Source organism: Macrotis lagotis, chromosome 4, assembly GCF_037893015.1.
Source record: "Macrotis lagotis isolate mMagLag1 chromosome 4, bilby.v1.9.chrom.fasta, whole genome shotgun sequence".
Taxonomy (NCBI): Eukaryota; Metazoa; Chordata; class Mammalia; order Peramelemorphia; family Peramelidae; genus Macrotis; species Macrotis lagotis.
This window is the reverse complement of record NC_133661.1, coordinates 263,534,202-263,554,547: the sequence shown is the minus strand read 5'-3', so window position 1 is coordinate 263,554,547 and position 20,346 is coordinate 263,534,202. Positions and strand designations below refer to the sequence as shown.

Genomic DNA, 20,346 nt, shown 5'->3' with positions numbered 1-20,346 from the left:
AGAGAACACTGTCTCAAACTTCAAGGAGTTTGTGTAGCTGTTTTGAGAGATACTATTAGGTGGTATGATGTAAGAAGAGGTGCATTTACTATTCTCCTCACCTGAGCTCTGGTCTCTGAGCAACAACAAGCACTGTTTTCTACCCTGGAACTGTGATGAGGGTCTCTGCCACTGCAACTGCAAGCTCAGGAGGGTTAGTGCTCTTTCTCACTCCGAGATTGCACCCAGGACTTTCACCTGGATCTGAGTATGAGCAAAGCTACAGAGTTCTGACCCCAGGGCCAGCAAATATATCCCTGTAATTTTTTTCTGCTCAGTTGTTTGAACTCACGCATTGCCCCCACCACCACCTTGTGGGTTGTGAATTCTGGAAATAACTGCTACTGCTGTTGATTCAGTGTCTCCCAAGTTCCACTCTTGGGCCTGAGTGGACTGCTTTCTACTCTCACCCTGGTGTGATAGATCATTCCTACTGACCTTTTTTTTCTTTAACTTTTGATTTTTTCAAGGCAATGGGTTAAGTGACTTGTCCAAGGTCACACAACTAGTTAATTATTAAGTGACTGAGACTGGATTTGAATTCAGGTCCTCCTGACTCCAGGACTGGTGCTCTATCCACTGTGCCACCTAGGTGCCCCTCCTGCTGACCTTCTTAGTTATCTTTGGAAAATTATTTTACCCCACCTTTTTGTGGGTTCTATCACTTAAGGAATTGTTTTATGGCATTATTTAAAGAAGTATGGTTTTTTTTAGGTTTTTGTAAGGCAAATGGGGTTAAGTGGCTTGCCCAAGTCCACATAGCTAGGTAATTACTAAGTGTCTCAGGCCGCATTTGAACTCAGGTACTCCTGACTCCAGGGTCAGTGCTCCACCCACTGTGCCACCTAGCTGCCCTGTAACTACTGTTTTTAATATGCCATTTCAAGAAATATCTTTGTTTCAAATTTTGTCCAAAGAAAATTTAGAAGGGAGCACAGAAAAGTGGGGTCACTTCAAAAATAATGTGTAGTATTTATTATAGGGTTTTTTTAAATGAAAGAAAGATTTTATTTATTTTGAATTTTACAATTTTTCCCTTAAACTTTCTTCCCTCCCCCACCCCAGAAGGTAGTCTGTTAGTCTTTACATTGTTTCCATGGTAAACATTTATCTAAGTTGAATGTGATGAGAGAGAAATCATATACTTAAGGAAGAAAAATAAAATTATTATAGGATTTTTAAAGTAAATAGTCTGACATAGAAATTCATGATTTTATATCAGATCCTCTCTTTATATTGTCCTATGTGCATGGAGATTTTTTTAAATTTTTCTATTTAAGTTAAACAAATAAAAATTCTAAAAATACATTTTTTAAAAGAAAAAAAAATTAACTTGCCCATTGTATACTGAAAATTTCCCCAGAGTTGGAAAGGAACATACTCTTACATTTGATGAACTCCAAGGAAGCTAAATTATCAAGGACAAATAGTTTAACAGAATAACAGAGACTAAAGAACTCACATCCACTGACTCCCATTCTTCTATTCTTTTCAGCATATTGAACCAGTTCATCATATTTTATACAGTCCTTCAGAAATTTTTCATTTTCCCATTTTGACATTTTTGTCAGTCTGATAGGTGTTTGCAGGAATTTCCAGAGTGTTTTAATTTATATTTCTCCTGCAATTTAGGGAATTTTTTCATATGGTTGTAGAGAGATTATATTTCTTCCTTTGAAAACTGTCTGCTTATATATTTTGCACTCATCTTCCCCCTAAAACTTTCTTTGTTTCCTCATTTTCTTATTACTGTTATCCTCCTAATCATGTAGATTCAAAATCTAAGTGCTATCTTCCTCAAACTCTCATTACTCTATTCAATCTGTTGCCAAGATTTGCTAATATTCATTACATCTCTTGAATATACCCACTGCTACTGTTAACAGTGGAGGCAAACCTTCATCACTCTTTGCCTGAACTAATACAATAACTTTCTGATTGGTCTTCCTGCCCCAAGTTTCTTCATCTTCCACATAGCTATCAAAGTTATCTTCCTAAAGAAAAGATCTGACTCTTTCATGCTCCTATTCAATGCTTAGTGATTCCCCATTATTTTCAGGATCAAATATGAAATTCACAATTCAGTCTTCAAACCCTTTCATAATCTCATCTTTTATTATCTTTTCTTGTCTTACGCTTTATTCCTTTCCATGTCCTTTAGGATCTAATAACTCCAAGTTCCTTGCTATTTTTTGTATAAAACATTCCATCTCCTGACAGGGCATACTCACTGAATACCCCCCCCCCACACATCCCCGATTTTCTTTCCCTTCACTGCCACCTTCTGAACTCCCTGGCTTCCTTCATGTTCCACCTGTTACAAGAAGCACTTTCTGGTTCACCTTAATGTTAGTGTCTTCAAAACTTAGATTAGACCAACACCTCACACCCTACTCCAAGATAAGATCCCAATGGATACAGGATTTAGATACAAAAAAACAACACTATAAGCAAATTAGAAGATCAAGGACTAGTTTACCTGTCAGATCTGTGGAAAGGGAATCAGTTTATGACTAAGGAAGAGATGGAGAACATCACTAAAAACATACTAGATGATTTTGATTATATTAAATTAAAAAGTCTTTGCACAGATAAAGCCACTGCAATCAAGATCAAAAGAAATGTAGTAAACTTGTAAATATTCTTTACAACTAATGTTTCTGACAAAGGACTTATTTCTAAAATATACAGAGAACTGAGTCATATTTAAAAAAAGTCATTCTCCAGTCGACAAATGGTCAAAGGATATGCGAAGGTAATTTACAGATGAGGAGATCAAAGCAATCCATAGTCACATGAATAATTGCTCTAAATCATTACTTATTAGAGAAATGCAAATTAAAGCTTCTCTGAGGTACCACTTCACACCTCTCAGACTGGCCAATATGACCAGAAAGGGTAACAATCACTGTTGGAAGGGTTGTGGGAAATCTGGGACACTATTACATTGTTGGTGGAGCTGTGAACTCATCCAACCTTTCTGGAGAGAAATTTGGAATTATGCCTAAAGGCAACAAAAATGTGCATACCCTTTGATACAGCAATGCCACTACTGGGTCTATACCCTGAAGAGATGATGAAAAAGGGTAAAAACATCACTTGTACAAAAATATTCATAGCAGCCCTGTTTGTGGTGGCAAAGAATTGGAAATCAAGTAAATGTCCTTCAATTGGAGAATGGCTTAGCAAACTGTGGTATATGTATGTCATGGAACACTATTGTTATATTAGAAAGCAGGAGGGTTGGTAATTCAGGGAAGCCTGGAGGGATTTGCATGAAATGATGCTGAGTGAGATGAGCAGAACCAGAAAAATACTGTACACCCTAACAGCAACATGGGGATGATGATCAACCTTGATGGACTTGCTCATTCCATCAGTGCAACGATCAGGGACAATTTTGGGCTGTCTACAAAGGAGAGTACCATCTGTATCCAGATAAGGAGCTGTGGAGTTTGAACAAAGTTCAAGGACTATTCCTTTTAATTTAGGAAAAAAACAGTTATCTTATTGTCTGATGTTGTTATCTCTTATACTTTGTTTCTTCTTTTTCTCTCATCACATTCAGTTTGTATCAATGTACAACACGGAAACAATGTAAAGACTGACAAATTGCTTTCAGTTGCGGGGAGGGAAGTGAGATGGGGGAAAATTGTAAAACTCAAAATAAATAAAAATCTTTAATTAAAAAAAAGATTGACCCCCCCCCCCAAATGTTAGTGCCTTCACTCTGAGATTAACTCCAATTTGTCCTCTTTAATATCTTATTGCTGTGTAGACATTTGCATTTGGTCTCCCCCCATTATACTGTGGGCCCTTGAAGATAGGGACTGATTTGGGGTTTTTCTGCATTCCTAGCACTTATCACGGTGCTTAGCACAAAATAGATGCTTAATAAATACTTGTTAACATGACTTGCTTTCCTATTGAGGAACAGCTCTTAATTTTATAAATGTAAATTCTTTATATATCTGAGACATGAGACCTTAATTAAGAAATTTTTTTCTCTTCTAATTTCAACTCCATTTAATTTTTTGTGTAAAAGTCTTTTAAATTGTGTTTAATTGAAACATTTTATAATCCTCTCTATCTCTTGGTTAGTTATTAACTCTTCCCCTACCTGCACATCTGAAAGTATAATATGATTTTTAAAATTTGGATCATGTATACATTTGATATGAACTGTCAGTATAAACCTAATGTCAGGAAGATTGATTTCCAATTTCCCCAACAGGTTCATAACTGGGCTATTTAAGTTTATCAAATGCTCTGTCATTATATGGAGTGTTCAGGAAGATCTGACACCTGTGGTGTGATATAGCTATAGCATATACAGTATCCACCCCAATCCCCCCCCCCAAAAAAAAAACCATCTTGGAAGACAGGCTAAACCAGGTAGCCAGCAGTTCTCAAACTTGTTGGGAAGTTAAGGGGATGTCTACCCCAAGCATGTGAAGATTTCTTCTGGCAGAAAGGGTAGGTGAGAATAATTTGTTCTAACAGCTATGGAGTTGGCTGAAGCAGGTGCTATTGAGTCATTGGAATTTGGTCGGATATCAAAGATGTCAAGGTCATCCACTGCATTCCAAGCTTTCACCACTCATCTTGACTTTTGTCTTGATATTGGACTTCAATGACTCTGGAAGAGAGAGGGAGACTGGTGACTTTGTGCAACTCTGCCTCACTTAAATCCCATTCATGTAGTAGTGAAGAAATCACCCTGTGATGGGGGCAGGTAGGTGGCACAGTGGATAAAGCACCGGCCCTGGAGTTAGGAGTACCTGGGTTCAAATCCTGACTGTGTGGCCTTGGGCAAGCCACTTAACCCCATTTGCCTTGCAAAAAAAAAACCTAAAAAGAAATCACCCTGTGATCATCAAATCACCCTTTGAACTCAAAGAACAAACAATAACAATGCTATTATGTTGATTTACTTCTGAATGTTGTGTACCTAATCTATTGTACTGATTCCTTCCACCCCCCTCTCTCTCCCCAAAATTATTTTTATTGATTATTACTTCTTTATAATATAATTTGAGATCTGGTACTATTAGACATATTTCCTTCCCTTTTTTAGATAACTTGAGTATTTTAATTATGTGAATGTTCATTCATATTCTCTAAATTATCAGTTTTTGAATATATAATTGGACAAAAAGGATTCTGATAATTTCCGTTATTTTCTCTTCAAACACTGTGAGTTCTCCTTTTTTAATTTTAATATAAACAATTTTGTTTCCTTCTCCCTTTTAAAGACATCAGCCTTGCTAGTTGTTTATCTTTATTAGTTTAAAAAAACTCTACCTCCTGAACAATTTATAAAATCCAACAAAATTAAAAAGTTTGAAAGAATTAGCTACACTAATTAGAATAATGACCAATTATAACTCTAGAAGACTAATGATACCCATGTTTTATAGAAAAATAGAAGATTGGGGGTGGCTAGGTGGCGCAGTGGATAGAGTACTGGCCTTGGAGTCAGGAGTACCTGAGTTCAAATGCGGCCTCAGACACTAAATAATTACCTAGCCATGTGGCCTTGGGCAAGCTACTTAACCCCATTGCCTTAGAAAATCTAAAAAAAAAAAATAGAAGATTGAGGACAGTTATGTGAAGCAGTAGATAGGGGGATCAGCTCTGGAGTCAGGAGAATCTGAGTTCAAATTTGACTTCAGACACTTGATACTCACTAGCTGTGTGACCTTGGGCAAGTCGCTAAACCCATGCCTTGCAAAAACAAAGAAAAAGAAAAATAGAAGATTAGAAAAATGACGATTTAGCTTGTAAAATAAGATATTATTGGGGGACAAGATCAGTACAAAAATGTTTTCCTTGAATATACATATTTTAACAGGGATTTTTGTTTTCTTTTATTCTCAAGGAGAGGGTTGGGATGGAAGGGAGAAAGGGTGATTTTTTTTTGCTGAATTAAAAAAGATCATTTTGGAGGTGATGCAGTGGATTGAGCACTGGCTCTAGAGTCAGGAGTACCTGAGTTCAAATCCAGCCTCAGACACTTAATAATTACCTAGCTGTGTGTCCTTGGGAAACCCCATTTGCCTTTGCAAAAAACTAAAAACAAAAGATATCATTTTAAAAAATCAGCTCCTGGTTTTATTTATCAGTTTAATGGGCTTTATGCTTTTAATTTTACAAATCTTTTCTTTAGCATTCAGAATTTCTCTTCTGTTTCTTAGTTGAGAATTTTTCTTCTTGTCATTCAAGTTTTTTTTTAATTGTGTGCTGAATTCATTGATTCATTCTTTCTTTTGTTAACAAAAGGTTTTGGAGAGAATATAAGTTCCAGTAAGAACTGCTTTTGCTATATCATATAAATTGTGATATGCCATTTCATTAATGTCATTTTCTTTTATGAAATTTTTTTATCATTTCTGCAATTATTTCTTTGTTCCACTAGTTCTTTAGAATTATGGTAATGCTTTAATATACTTTTTGTTTCATTGCAACCAATAAATAACATATTTAATATTTCTGCTTTTCTCTATTTTTGAAGGCTCTATATTTTTAAGGCATCCCATAAATTTGGGATGTGTTAAGAATGATATTGATATTGACTCTGATGGTTTGAAATATATTGGAATTTCTCTATTTATTGTTTATCATATTTACCATCTAAAATCATGATTTGCTGCATTTACTCTATTCTGTTCAATTAAAGCTTAATAGATTTTGCTAGAGTTTCTCATTTTAAGTCTGGGTGGATCTTTTTAATTCAAATTGTATGGGGGGCTTTTTTGGTAAAGAAAATACTTTCAGACTTTGTTTCTTTCTTTTTCTTTTCTTCTTTTTTTTTTTGCAAGGCAATGGAGTTAAGTGGCTTTGGACCTCTTCTTTTTTAACATCCCCCTCGAACTATTTCAATACCCTCTTTTTAAGTCTTTTTTACTTTATTCATCCTTCTTCCCATTTTTCCTTCATAGCACTAACAGAATAGTTTTTTCTTTTACAAAACTCTGATTCTGTCATTTTAAGGAAAGGAAAATGGACTGTTATTCATTCCTATAGGGAACATTTAGGTGAGAAAACTGTTTCTATTAAAGCAAACTATCACTTTCTTTACAACTCTAGTGATTCAAACTTTCTGGAGAGCAATTTGGTATTATACCCAAAGAGCAGTAAAACTGTACATACCCTTTGAACCAGCAATACCACTATTAGATCTGTATCCCAAAGATATCACCAAAAGCGGTAAAAAATCCCACATGTACAAAAATATTTATAGCAGCTTTTTTCATAGTGGCAAAGAATAGGAAATTGAGGAGATACCCATCAACTGGGAAGTGACTGAACAAATTGCTATATATGAATATGATGGAACACTACTTGCTTGTTCTATAAGAAACTTCAGACTAGCCTGGAAACTGATGCTGAATGAAGTGAGCAGAGGCAAAAGTACATTATACACACTAACAACAACATTGTGTGATGATCAACTATGATGGACTTGTTCATTTCAGCAGTAAAATAATCAAAGAGAAGGAAATAATTAAGTTTAAATGCAGACCCAAGCTTATTATTTTCAATTTTTAAAAGTTGTCTTATGTATTATGTTTTTTCCCATTTTGATTTGATTCTTTTTTCTCAACATGATTAATAGAGGCTATATTAGCCTATATTAGATTGCTTTCTGTCAGGGGAAAGGGGAGGGTAGGGAGGGAGGAAAATGTGAAACTCAAAACCTTACAAAAAATGATTATTGAAAACTACTGCTGCAAGTTGGAAAAAATAAAAATATCAAATATCAGAAAAGAAAGTTTCCATGATGGAGAAGATAAGTGAGGAAGGGACAATGACCCCTGGAAGCAGACTGATAATTCATATGTCCATAATGCATCATTCTAACTCTTTGACTACTCTGATTAAAATTCATGTTAGAATGTTTCCTACCTATATTGGTATTTTTAGAAATATTTGTTATCTTAACTGCACAAATATTTTTATAAACCATTTCTAGCACAAAGAAGAAATAAAATATTTGGCATTTTGAATGAATATAATGTTTCCTTCTGATAAAATAGCTGAAATAAGTATTTCCTATTTGAAAGTTGAAATGCATTTTGACAAAGAAAATGGATCCACTTGGGGGGGGGTGGAGCCAAGATGGTGGGGTAAAGGCAGCATTTCCTAGGCACTCCTTCCCCCCCCCCCAAACTCCAAAAAACAAACAAATGATGACTCTAGCCAAAATATAGAGGGGAAAAACCCACAGGAAGACTGAGTGATACATTTTCCCAGTCCAAGATAATTTAGAAGTTCCTTGGGAAAGGTATGGTTCACCAGGATGGGGGGGGGGGGTTGGGGAAAAAATGCTGCAGCCACAGGGAAGCCTAGCCCAGCCTAGAGATCACTGGTAACAGCTTGAAGTGGCGGTGAGAGAACCCTGCCACACAAGAATGAGTGTAGAGTGAGGAGCACAGGCCACAGAATCTGCAGTGAGAATCTGGAGAAAGCAGCCTGCACCCCAAAGACAGTAAGGGAAGTCTGCAGAAATTTCTCTGCTCTGCTGGGGGTAGGACTCTGCTGTTTGCCTACACTCAGATCCAGACTGCAATTTGGGTTTCCATACTAAGCAAGAACCTCCTTATAGCCCCAGGGTGGAGGGAAGTACAGGGGTGTGGGGTGGGGGGGGCGTCTACATATCAAAGCACAGGCAAGAGAGCATAAGACTTTGGAGGAATAAAGGTCTCAGTGGGGCGTCCCCCAAAAAAACAAACTCAAAGCCTTGGAGGTGCTGTCTTTGGGATGAGGAAATGAGCAAACAACAGAAAAAGAAGAATCTGACCATAAAGAATTACTTTAGTCCCATGGAAGATCAAAACACATACTCAGATGATGACAAAATCAAAGCTTCCATATCCAAAACCTCCAAGAGAAATAGAAAATGGGCTCAGACTATGGATGAGCTCAAAAAAGACTTTGAAAAGCAATTAAGGGAGATGGAGGAAAAATTGGGAGGAGAAATGAGAGAAATGCAGAAAAATTATGAAAACCAAATCAACAGCTTGGTGAAAGATATACAAAAAATATTGAAGAAAATAATATGTTAAAACACAGCTTAGGCCTAATGGAAAAAGCAAAACAAAAGGTAAATGAGGAGAAGAATGTCTTAAAAAGCAGAACTGGCCAGCTGGAAAAGGAGATTTAAAAAGCTCTCTGAAGAAAATAACTCCTTCAAATGCAGAATGGAACTAAAAGAAGCTGGTGACTTTGTAAGAAATCAGGAAGAAATAAAACTCTTCCCAAAAAGCCAAAAATTAGAAGAAAATGTAAAATATATCCTTGGAAAAACAGCCAACCTCAAAAACAGATCCAGAAGAAATAATTTAAGAATTATTGTGCTATCTGAAAGCCATGACCAGGAGAAGAGCCTAGACTTCATTTTTCAAGAAATAATATAGCAAAATTGCCCTGAGATCCTAGAAGCTGAGGGTAAAATAGAAATTGAGAGAATTCACCAGTCACCTCCTGAAAGGTATCCCAAAAGAAAAACTTCCAGGAATATTATAGCCAAATTCCAAAACTCCCAAATCAAAGATAAAATTCTAAAAGCTGCCAGAAACAAACAATTCAACTCCCAAGGCTCCATAGTCAGGATTACACAGGATCTGACAGCATCTACATTAAGGGCTCATAGGGATTGGAATATGATATTCCGGGAGGGAAAAGATCTCAGTTTACAACCCAGCAAAACTGAATATTCTTTTTCAGGGGAAAAGATGGACTTTCAATGAAACATGGGACTTTCAAACTTTCCTACTGAAACAACCAGAGCTGAACAGAAAGTTTGATCTCCAAGTACAGGACTCTGGTGAACCACAGAGGAAGTAGAAGAGAAGGACTGACTATGAGGAACTTAATGATATTGAACTGTTTGTATTCCTGCATGGGAAGAAGATATTGATAACTCATATGAACTTTCTCATTTATAAGAGTGGTTAGAAGGAGCATATATATAGACAGGACATAGGAAGGAGTGGAATATAATGGTATAATATATAGTAAAAGGATGGAGTCAATGGGTGATAAAGGAAAGTACTGGGAAGAAGGAAAAGGAGATGAAGAAGAAGCTAAGAAATATTTTTTAGGTTTTTTTGCAAGGCAAATGGGGTTAAGTGTTTTGCCCAAGGCCACACAGCTAGGTAATTATTAAATGTCTGAGATCAGATTTGAACCCAGGTACTCCTGACTCCAAGGCCGATGTTTTCATCCACTATACCACCTAGCCACCCTGAAGCTAAGAAATTTCACAAAAGAATCAAGAAAAAGCTTTTTCAATTAACTAAAAAGGGAGAAAGGAAGGGAAGGGGGAATGAGTGAGCCTCCATTCTCCTCAGAAATGGCTCAAAGAGGAAATAACATACACACTTAATAGGGTGAGGAAATCTATCTTACCCTAGAGAAAAATAAGAAGAGTCTGGATAAAGGGGAATGGGGGGAGGGAAGGGGGGGGAATAGTTGATAGAAGAGAGGGAAGATCAAGGGAGAGGGTACTCAGATTCAACACACTTTTGGACAGGGCCATGATGAAAGGAGAGAGAGAATAGAATAAATGAAAGTGGGGAGAAATAGAGTGGAGGTACAGCTAGTAATAGCAACTGTGGGGAAAAAAATATTGAAGCAACTTCTCTGGTGGACTTGTGATAAAGAATGCAACTCACCCCAGAGACAGAGTGATTGGAATCTGAACACAGACTGAAGTACAATTTTTTTCCCTCTCTATTCTTGAGGTTTCTCACCATCTTGGAGGGGAGGAGGTTTATGTTTACTCTTATGTTTAATCTTATAACACATTCAACTTACATTCAAGTATGGCATGGAAGCAATGTGGAGACTATCTGATGGCCTTCTGTGTGGGGGGGAGGGAAGGGAGGGTGGGGGGAAACTGTAAAATTCAAAACCTTACCAAAAAATGATTGGTACATATTAGTATTGTATATAATTGAAAAACAAATAAAATGGTAAAAGGCAGAAAAAAAGAAAATAGAGTTAAGAATAAAATATTAAGAAAATAAAAAGGAGAGATTTCAGGTGGGGGGCGAACTAAGATGGAGACAAGAGCAGATCATGTCTTAGGCGCTCTCCCATAAATCTTCGAAACTAAGGACTTTAACTAAATTTTCAAGAGACAGAACCCACAGAGGGACCCAGTGAGGCAGTTCTCCTACTCAAGGTAAACTGGAAAGAGCAGAAAGGCTCTGCTCCCCAGGGTCAGAGGGGTGTCCCACCAGAGCAAAAGAACTTCAGCCTCCTGGAGGAAACTCCAGGGTGCTGGGAGCCATGGCTCACAGCAGCAGGGGAGTTTCCTGAGCTATGCCCCAGGGGGCACAGGGCACAAACTGGGGGAACAGCTGGGGGACCTCTGCCAGAGTGAGCATGAGAAGTCCAGCCCTCAGGGCACACAGCAACCAGCTTGGCCACTGCATTCCAGATCCAGGAAACAGAAGCAGGTGGAGCTGGTAAGCAGGAGCCCCCAGGGCATGAGCCCATTGAGCTGAGTGAGGGGGAGTGAAGAGAGACTGCCAAGCTCTGTCTTCTGCCCCTGGAACAGGACTCTGGGGCTCTGACCACATTCAGACCCTGATCGCAGTCTAGGCCCCCCCAATAGAACAGCAGGGCCCCCTTCCACCTCAGCCATGTAGCAGAGAGAGGCGCATATGGTCATTCACAGACCAGGAGGGAAGACAGAGCCTCATACACTGAGACCCTTGTGGGAGTGTCCCAAAAGCTCAGGAAGCACCCCAAAATCAGGCTCAGTGTGGGAAAATGAGCAAGCAGAGAAATAAAAAAGAGGAACACCATTGAGAAATACATTATCTATGATCCCAAGAAGGATCAATATACTCAGTCTGAAGATGATGAAACACAAGCTCCTGCTCCTAAAGACTCCAAGAAAAACAGAAATTGGGCTCAGGCTATGACAGAACTCAAAAAAGACTTTGAAAATCAAATGAGGGAGTTAGAAGAAAAACTGGGAAAAGAAATGAGAGAGATGCAGGAAAAACATGAAAATGAAGTCAGCAGCTTAGAGTCAAGGAAATCCAAAAAATGCTGAGAAAATAGCATGCTAAAAAACAGCTTAGGTCAAATGGGTAAAATAGTTCACAAAACTTCTTGAGGAGAAGAATGCTTTAAAAAGAAGAACTGGCCAGATGGAAAACAGATAAGAAAATTCTCTGAGGAAAACAAATCCTTCAGACAAAGAATAGAACTCAGGGAGACTGATGAATTTATGAGAAATCAGGACTCAATACTTCAAAACCAAAAAAATGAAAAATTAGAAAAAAATGTGAAACATCTCATTGAAAAAAGCAATTGATATGGAAAACAGATTTAGGAAAGATAATTTAAAAATTATTGGAATACCTGAAAGTCATGATCAGGAAAAGAGCCCTGACATCATATTCAAAGAATTACTATAGGAAAATTGCCCTGATATCCTAGAAGCAGAGGGCAAAATAGAAATGGAGAGAATCCACCAATCACCCTGAGAAAGAGATCCCAAAAAACCAACCCCTAGGAATATTATAGCCAAGTTCCAGAACTCCCAAGTCAAAGAGAAAATATTACAAGCAGCCAGAAGGACACAATTCAAATATTGTGGAGCTACAGTCAGGATCACACAGGACTTAGCAGCAACTACATTAAAAGCTCGTAGGGTTTAGGATATAATATACCGAAAGGCAAAAGAGATTGGAATGCAAACAGAGAAACAACTACCCAGCAAAACTGAATGTCCTCTTCCAGGGAAAAAGATGGACTTTCAATGAACCAGGGGAATTTCAAATGTTCCTGTTGGAATGGCCAGAGCTGAACAGAAGGTTTGATCTTCAAATACAGGACTCGGGTGAAGCATAGAGATTGGAGGAGAAGGGGAAAATATGAGGGACTTAATGATGATGAACTGCATGTATTCCTGCATAGAAAAATGAGACTGATAATACTCATATGAACCTTCTCAGTTAATAGAGCAGGTAGAAGGAGCTTTTATAGTTGAAGCACAGGAGAAAGCTGAATTTGAAGATAAAATATGGTGTAAAAATGGAGTCAATAGAAAAAAAGGAAATGTAATGGGAGAAAAAAAAAGGAGGGGGAAATAGGCCAAGATATTTCATATAATAAGATTTTCTTTATTACAGTGAGCTATTGCAATGATATGGAAGGGGGAAGACAAGGGGGAATGAAGGAATCTTTGTTCTCATCAGAGGTGGCTAGGAGAGGAAACAGCATATATACTCAATGGGGCAGGGTATAGGCATCTGGAGTAAGAAGGAGAAGGGGGAATGGGGAGATGTGAGTGATGGAGGAGAGTATGGACTATGGGGGGAGAATGGTCAGATAAACACATTTTCTTTTTTTACTTCTTGCAAGGGGCTGGGATTAGATGGCCTGTCCAGGACCATAGGGCCAGGTGGATGCTGGGCCTAAGGGGTGGTATGGGGGCTTGGGGCCTCTTGGTCCCAGGACCAGGGATCTGTCTGCTGTGCCACTCAGCTACCCTACATCATAGTCAGAGTGAAAGGAGAGAGAAAATATAGTACATGGTAGTGGAGGAATAGGACAGGAGGGAGTTGCGATCAGCAATGGCAATGGTGGAAAAATATGGAAGTAACTTTTGTGATGGACTTATCATAAAGAATGTGATCCACCCACAACAGAGTTGTTGGTGTTGGAACAAAGACTGAAGCACATTATTATTATTATTATTATTATTATTATTATTATTATTATTATTTTGGGGGTGCAGGGCAAATGGGGCTGGGTGGCCTGCCTGGGGCCACATAGCAGGGTGATCATTGGGTGTCTGAGGCTGGATTTGGACCCGGGTGCTCCTGGCTCAAGGGCCAATGCTCTGTCTGCCACCCAGCCATCCCTGCTATTATTACTATTTTATTTTATTTTGTGTCTTTTTTTTTTTTTTTGGTTTTTGCGGGGCAGTGGGGTTGGGGTGGCTTGCATGTCACACGGCTGGGTGATTGTTGGGTGTATGAGGCAGATATGGGTTCAGGTTCTCCTTGCTCCCAGTCTGGTGCTCCGTCCATTGCACCACTTGGCCATACCTACAATTATTGCTATTATTTTTTTAATTTTAATTTTTTCTCTCCCCTTTACTTTATTGCTCAAGTGAGTCTATATTTTTTGGGGGGAAGGGGTATTTTGTTTACTCTTAAACAAGAGTATTTTATTAATGTATAAAAAACATTATTTGTACAAAATGAGAATAAATAAATATTAAATACTTTAAAAAATAAAATGTTTAAGATATTTCCAAACAATCCTTCTGAAGCAAGTATATCAATTAACTGGGGATATAAAAAAGAGGCCAAAGACTGCCCTCAGGGCAATAAATGGATGCAAACAAAGTAAGGTACACAAAGGATAAGTAGGAATAATTAACAAAGGGAAAACACTGGAATTAAGAGAGATTAGGACAGTTTTCCTGTAAATGATGAGATTTCCGTTGGGATTTAAAGACTCCTATGAATATCAGTAGGTCTAGTGGAGAAGAGAAAGCATTCCAGAAATGAAGAACAGCCTGAGAAAATCCCTGGAACCAAGAGATGTCTTGTTGGTGGAATAGCCAGGAGGATCATGTTCCTGCTTCAAAGAATTCATATGTATGGGGCAGGTAGGTGGCACAGTGGATAGAATGCTGGCCCTGGAGTCAGGAGTACCTAAGTTCAAATCCAGTCTCAGACACTTAATAATTACCTATCTGTGTGGCCTTGGGCAGGCCACTTAACCCCATTTGCCTTGGAAAAAAGAGAATTCATATGTATTTAAGGTGGAATACCAAACAGAGCATTTTGATTTTGATCCTAGGTACAATAGGAAACCACCTGCATTTACTTGGAATGTGACCCTAAATGTTGACATACTATGTAACCTAAATGAAACGAAATTTAGATGTTAGACTTAGCAAAAATGAAGATGACAAATAGGCAAGTAGGCATGATAATGATCATTTTGTCACTTAAAGAATTCCCATTATTTGAAACTTGGATACCTTAATTACACATTAACTACAGCTCTGTGCTGAGATGAACACTATGAAAATCACGGAAAAACTTTAATTATGTTAAAAATTTGGCAGCAATAAAAATACTCTAAAGAGTAATACATTCAGTCATCACAAACTTTCTATGTGATAGTGGACAAGTCATTTAACCCCTCTGAACCTCTGATTTCTTATCTGTAGAATGGGGATATTATTATTTCTTATGTTAATTATATCCAAGAATTGTGAATGGGAAAAGAGAATTGTAAATCTTAATTTACATGTGAATTCTTCTTGTTAGATTACTTAATTAATCTATAATTTCACCATTACAAATAGTGCCTCAACAAAGAATTTGAGAGGAGGAGAAGGATGGATTTAGAGTCTGAGGGTTTAGATTCAAAAACCACCCTCTGCCACTTATTGGGCAAATAGCTTCACTTCTCTGGTTCTCAGTTTGTTAATTTAAAATGAAATTGGATTTAAAGACCTCTATAGTATAAGCACTATCTGCCATTTAGTCTAGGCTGGTTTTCCTCAAAAGACATAAATTGCTTCAGTTTAAGACTAAGGAAGAGATGGAGAACATCACTAAAAACAAACTAGATGATTTCAATTACATTAAATCAAAAAGCTTTTGCACAGACAGAACCACTGTAACCAAGATAAAAAAAAGTAGTAAACTGGGAAACAATATTTACAATTAATGTTTCTGACAAAGGACTCATTTCTAAAATATACAGAGAACTGAGTCATAGTTTAAAAAAACAATCCCCAATTGACAAGTGGTCAAAGGATATGCAAAGACAATTTATAGATGAGGAGATCAAAGCAATCCATAATCATATGAAAAATTGCTCTAAATCATTAATTATTAGAGAAATGCAAGTTAAAGCTTCTCTGAGGTAACACCTCACACCTCTCAGATTGGCCAATATGACCAGAAAGGATAACAATCACTGTTGGAAGAGCTGTGGGAAAACTGGGACACTATTATATTGTTGGTGGAACTGTGAACTCATCCAACCTTTCTGGAGAGAAATTTGGAACTATGCCCAAAGGGCAACAAAAAATGTACATACCCTTTGATCCAGCAATATCACTACTGGGACTGTACCCTGAAGAGATGATGGAAAAGGGTAAAAACATCACTTGTACAAAAATATTCATAGCAGCCCTGTTTGTGGTGGCAAAGAATTGGAAATCAAGTAAATGTCCTTCAATTGGGGAATGGCTTAGCAAACTGTGGTATATGTATGTCATAGAACACTATTGTTTTATTAGAAACCAGGAGGGTTGGGAATTCAGGGAAGCCTGGAGTAATTTGCATGAACTGATGCTGAGTGAGATGAGCAGAACCAGAAAAACACTGTACACCCTAACAGCAATAGGGGCGTGATGATCAACCTTGACGGACTTGCTCATTCCATCAGTGTAACAATCAGGGACAATTTGGGACTCTCTGCAATGGAGAATACCATCTGTATCCAGAGAAATAGCTGTGGAGTTTGAACAAAGAACAAGGACTATTACCTTAAATTTAGGGGGAAAAAACCTGATATCTTATTATCTGATCTTTCTATCTCTTATACTTTATATTTCTTCCTTAAGGATATGATTTTCTCTCATCACACTCAATTTGGATCAATGTATAACATGGAAACAATATAAAGACTGACAAATTGCCTTCTGTTGGGGATGGGGGAGCGAAGTAAGATTAGGGGAAAAATTGTAAAACTCAAAAGAAATAAAATCTTTAATTAAAAAAAAGATTTAAACCATTGGCATAGCTTTCTAGTGGAACAAATATAAAAAAAAATGGGAACTAGTAGCTCCTACTTGAAACTTCTAACTGGCAGACTAGCATGGGGAACACCAAGGCAGGGAATTGCTGTATCATTACTGAATGTCCTTTACCTGCTATGGTTAAGGAAACTACCTTCTATTAAGTATTCTGTGGACAGTTCCTTGCATTCTGATCTTGATCCTGAACTGCCAGACCTGCCTCAGTCAGACCTGACCTAGAACAATCTCTAAGATACTTACAAAAAAAGCCCAAAAAACAAACAAAAAGGAAAAAAAATACTTTCATCTAACATTTTAAGAATGCAGAGGAGACAACAAAAAGAAGCACATAAGAGAACATAGATGAACAAGATAATTTTGTTACCATGGTGTTAAATGTAGTATACACTTTTAAATACAAACTAGTTTAACAGAAATTCAGAGTTTTGTGTACAATCTTCTTTTCTGTTTTCCTTTGTATATTTAAATGATTATATTTACTTCTGATTTTTTAATTTCATAATAAAAAATTTAAAATAAATTTAGTTCAAAATTCTATAACAATTGAAAGAAAATTCAATGAGAAACACTTTAGCTACTGGTCATTTCATGATATTTAAAAATTTAGCCCAAATATTGATTTTCTTTGTGTTGAAATCAATGTTAATAGTTTAACAATAGCTAATCCAATTACTAATGATCCCACAATTAACACAAGAACACAAATCATTGACTTCAAATACAAATTAAGTTGGTTTTAGGAAGTCATTTCTTCTTTCTGTTCTCTGAAGCTATTGATCAAGTCTTTTATAATTTCTTCCCAAATGGAATTCCGGCTTTTAATGTTAGAACAAGGAAGTAAAAACATCTCCTAAAGGAAATATCAGGCCTCATTGAATGGGTTAATAGGTCAATAAAAAAAGTGGAAAAGAAAACTGAAATCACATCTAAAGAACAAGTGAGAAACTAGATAAAATAACCAACTTTTATTTTGGTCTCTATAATATTTTGATTTGAGAGGCAGTATGGTGTAGAGGGACTAGTTTTAAAGCTGAATTATCAAGTCTTGCCTGTGACACATACTAGATCCTGTGTGAAGCCATTCAATTTCTCAGTGTTTTAGGTAACTCTCTCTAGAACCAAAAAGTGTTCTGGAATTGGCAGAAGTTTCCTCAGGCAGGAGTTTCTTAAACCATTGAATTCACAGATCAAATCACTATCCCTAATATTTTAATTGGCAGGGATATAGTAGATGCTATGCTATAACAAGGAAAAACACTGTTCTTTAGTACAAAATCATAAGAAAAAATGTCAAGTTCAAATGTTCTTCCAGATTTACCAGTCTTTCAACATTTTTCACATCTTAAGTTGCAGACATTTGTACTTGTTTTAAAACATTTAATATTGTTATCAACTTCAAATGAACGTTCTGTCAAAGTTGCAGGTTGCGACTTAAAAATTTTTGTATAGTTTCATCATGACCCTAAGTGGATGCCTAATGCAAAAAAAGTATTTTTAGTGATAGGGATATTTCATATCCTTTAGAAATCAAGTTAGCGTGGCCGCCGCCCTCTTCCCCACGCAGTCATTCCGGCGGCGGGCTCCCCGCAGCCGAGGGCCGAGCTCCGGCCGCACGGGGAGAAGCAGTACCTGGCGCAGCTGGAGCTCATCCTGCCGGACGGCTGCAGGAAGGAGGACCGCACCGTGGGCACCCTGTCCGTCTTCGGCCTGCAGGCACACTACGGCCTCCGAGATGAGTTCCCTTTGCTGACAACTAAGCGTGTGTTCTGGAAGGGTGTATTGGAGGAACTGTTGTGGTTTATTAAGGGGTCCACAAATGCTAAGGAGCTATCTGCCAAAGGAGTGAAAATCTGGGATGCCAATGGATCTCGAGACTTTTTGGACAAGCAGGGGTTCACTACCAGGGAGGAAGGAGATTTGGGACCAGTGTATGGCTTCCAGTGGAGACATTTTGGGGCAGAATACAAAGAGATGAATACAGATTATTCTGGACAAGGAGTGGATCAACTTCAAAAAGTCATTGACACAGTCAAAACCAACCCTGATGACGGAAGGATCATTATGTGTGCTTGGAATCCTAAAGATCTTCCTCTGATGGCGTTGCCTCCATGCCATGCTCTCTGCCAGTTCTATGTCTTGAATGGTGAACTTTCTTGTCAGCTCTACCAGTGGTCTGGAGATATGGGCCTTGGGGTGCCATTCAACATTGCCAGTTATTCCTTGCTCACTTACATGATTGCTCATGTCACAGGCCTGAAGCCAGGTGATTTTATACACACTCTGGGAGATGCTCATATATACTTGAATCATATCGAACCATTGAAAATTCAGCTTCAGCGAGAAGCAAGACCTTTTCCTAGCCAAAGAATTCTTTGAAAAGTTGAAACCATTGATGATTTCAAGACTGAGGACTTTCTGATTGAAGACTACAATCTCACCCACCCAGCTATTAAAATGGAGATAGATGGCCGTCTAAAGCTGCCTATTACCCAGATGAAAATGTGTTACATTTTTTTCCAGGATACAGTCTACAGACTGTTGCAAAGCATCATTGTTTTGACAAACAGGATGTAGTTGATATCATGAAAAAAGGTTAGGAGTGAAGAAAATTTAATTCACTCTAAGATAAATGTCACTATTCCAAATGTATGGAATGGTTATAAGCAAAGCTACAATTTATGTCTTCTATAATTATTAAAATAAAGCAGTTCTTGCATTCCTGAAAAAAAAAAAGAAATCAAGTTAGCTTTGCTTGCACTAGTTATAGGGGAGAGCTTTTTATGTCAAGATGTTGAAAGGGTTAAGAAATGATAGTAGTGAAAAAAATACTTTTGGGGCAGCTAGGTGGTGCAGTGGATAGAGCACTAGTCCTGGAGTCAGGAGGAACCTGAATCCAAATTCAGTCTTAGACACTTAATAATTACCTATCCCTAATATTTTCATCTTTATAATATTTTTTTATGGTTGAATCCCTGATCCAGGTCTGGAGATACTATGTTGAGCAAAAAGGACAGCTGTGGTCAAGATTTTATCCGAATAATGGTTAAACCAGTCAAACTTGGGATCTGTTGAAAAACTTGAATGAACCTCACTGTCAGCAATGTCAACATCCTTTAAAATCAAAAGCAGAAAGGGGTTGACAAAATCTACGGAATTTTATAGTTAGCTAATATACTGAACATTAAGGATACAATTAATCCTTTTCTGTAAATTTAATCCAATTCAGGTCTTTATTATGTACCTACAAATGTACCTAGTACTGTTCTAGGTGCTGAAGATACAAAGAAAAAAGTAACAAAATAAACCCTGCTCTCCAAGGTTATATATCTTATATTTGTGGGAGAGGAGGACATAGAGTCAACACATGGATATAACATGCACACACGAACAAGAAAGTAAATAAAAAATGTAAGCAACTTAAATGTAAAATAAGTTTTTTGGGGATGAGTACTAACAATTGGAGATCAGAAAAGTCCTTTTGTAAG

At 37.5% G+C, this 20,346-nt stretch overlaps 1 pseudogene; it reads left to right on the top strand.

The window, feature by feature from the left end:
* Positions 1–19,435, top strand: part of LOC141522901 (thymidylate synthase pseudogene) — a 44,354-nt pseudogene extending 24,919 nt beyond the window's left edge.
* Positions 19,436–20,346: the final 911 nt, after the last annotated feature.